This window comes from Montipora foliosa, chromosome 1 (assembly GCF_036669935.1).
Source record: "Montipora foliosa isolate CH-2021 chromosome 1, ASM3666993v2, whole genome shotgun sequence".
NCBI classification, from domain to species: Eukaryota; Metazoa; Cnidaria; class Anthozoa; order Scleractinia; family Acroporidae; genus Montipora; species Montipora foliosa.
Window position 1 is genome coordinate 59,542,894 of NC_090869.1, and position 2,500 is coordinate 59,545,393.

At 41.2% G+C, this 2,500-nt stretch overlaps 1 pseudogene; it reads left to right on the plus strand.

Annotated features, from left to right (window-relative positions):
- The window catches only part of LOC137971892 (uncharacterized), a 7,544-nt pseudogene that overhangs the window by 2,830 nt on the left and 2,214 nt on the right, over window positions 1-2,500 (plus strand).

Below are 2,500 nucleotides of genomic sequence, written 5' to 3' on the forward strand. Positions count from 1 at the left end.
ATTAGTAAGAAGACCAGTAAATGTTTTCTTGCGATATACACTAGTAACAATAGATGGATGACCGTTGTCTAGCAATATGTCTAGAAAAGATAATTTCTTATTGATTTCCCTTTCCATTGTGAAACGGATACTTCAATAACGAAGATGATGCGCTCTTGTTCTTTGATTATATCAACGCAAGGCACCCAAGTATCCGTTTCACAATGGAAAGGAAAATCAATAAGAAATTATCTTTTCTAGACATATTGCTAGACAACGGTCATCCATCTATTGTTACTAGTGTATATCGCAAGAAAACATTTACTGGTCTTCTTACTAATTATTTCAGCTTCGCCCCTTTGAATTACAAACTGGGTCTAGTCAGAACATTACTAGACAGAGTATATAAGATCAACAATTCCTGGGTTGGTTTTCATCTGGACGTCAAGAAGCTTATTTTCTTACTACGGAAAAATTGTTTTCCGTCGTGGGTGATCGACAAGATTATCCACAGGTATCTTTCTAAGAAAATGAGTTCTTCTCTGACTGGGCGGGACGCCTCATCCAACTCCGGGAAAACTTCAACGCACTTCTATAAACTCCCTTATGTTGGCCGGTTTTCTGAAATCGCCCAGACCAAGTTAAGACAACTACTCAAACACTATTGCAAAGCTGATTTAGATATTAAGTTGGTCTTTAGTACATTTAAACTTAGAAACATGTTCAGCGTGAAAGATTCAGTACCGCAAGGTCTACGTTCGCGTGTCGTTTATAAATTCTCGTGTGCTGGCTGTAATGCCAGCTACATTGGCGAGACCACTCGCCACCTACGTACGCGTGCTCGTGAGCATCTCTTGTCGGACAAGTCTTCGCATGTTTACAGACACCTGCAGTCATCTAGGGCCTGTCATGACTCTTGTAACACAGAATGTTTCACGATCTTAGATTCTGCCGCCTCAAAATTCCAAATTAAGATCAAAGAGGCATTGCACATTAAGTGGGAAAATCCCATCCTTAATCAGCAGTTGAGGCATTTAGATTTGTCTCTTTCTTTTTAATTACGTTGTTCTTTTGTCTTTTATTTTATTGCTATGTGCGCTATTTTTGTTTTCTGCGCATTTCACACTTCATATTTAAATTGTACGCAAGTTCTGACATGTAATTTTGCAACATACCTTAACATAAATTCAAATGTACAACCGTTGAAAAGCTCATTTGCAACTGAAGATGACATGAGTATGTCGAAACATGTTTTGTAAATTGAAAACGATCGTTTCTTTTTTGAGAGTTATTCGTAATTATAATTCATTATTATCTTATTTTTATGTCCCCCATTCCGCCACGGCACGTCCCCCCCTCCCCCCCCCCAATTAGCATTCATTATTGTTATTCTTATTACTATTATTGTTATTATTATCGTTGTTGTTGTTATTGTTGTTGTTCAAAATGTTTACACGTTGTTCTCTTTTACGCAGTGCGGAGAGTACGGTCACTTTGCCGCTTCTTGCAGGAATTCCTCCAGTAGTTCCACTGTGACTGGGTCATCAGTCTGCCTGACTAGAAGATCCCATACAGAGCACGATAAGCGGCGATCATAGCGAGGTTGTGTACTTGCCTACTTTTAGAGGAGAAGTTGCTAGCGCCGGTAATAGCGAATCTGTAAAAGGGCGTCTGAAGCCTGGTATCGAGTTTTGGTCTAATACGCTTGACGCGTCAGACTTCGTCTTAAGGTCTATAAGAGAAGGGTATAGGATTCCATTTTCCTGCTACCCAGTCCCCTGCTATTTGAAGAACAACAAATCTCTTAGTCATTCGCAGTTCGTGCGGGACGCCATTTCCGAATTGTTAAGTAACGGCTGCTTTATCGAGCAGAATTTTCCTCCATTTTGCGTCAACCCATTAACTGTGGCAGAGGGCAAGAAGTTGCGGTTAGTTTTAGATCTTAGGCACGTTATCTCTTACTTAGGCAATTTGAGATTTAAGTATGAAGACCTTAGATCTCTATCTCAGATGCTTGAGCAAGGGGACTGGTTCTTTACGTGGGATCTCAAGTCCGGATACCATCACGTGGACATTCATCCCGATCACGATAAATATCTTGGGTTCGCCTTCGAATTTGACGGTCAGACTCGATATTTTTGTTTCACAGTCCTGCCTTTCGGGTTAGCGAGTGCCTGTTACTGTTTTACAAAACTCCTACGCCTTCTAGTTAAGCGATGGCGCTCTATGGGGCATTCTTGTTTGGTCTACCTCGATGACGGCCTTACTACCCAACCAGATTTACTTTCCGCGCAAGTCGCAAGTAGCATTCAGCAGCAGATTTAGAATCCGCAGGTTTCTTATGCAATCGCGACAAATCGCATTTGGAACCTATGCAAATAGGCGACTGGCTTGGCTTCGTCATTGATACAATTTCCATGAAATTTCAAATTCCTCCAAAGAAAGTCGACAAAATCTCTAACCTCCTGGACCGCGCCATTTCGGACGGCCACTCAACTTTTAGGGAGCTCTCTAGAATCGC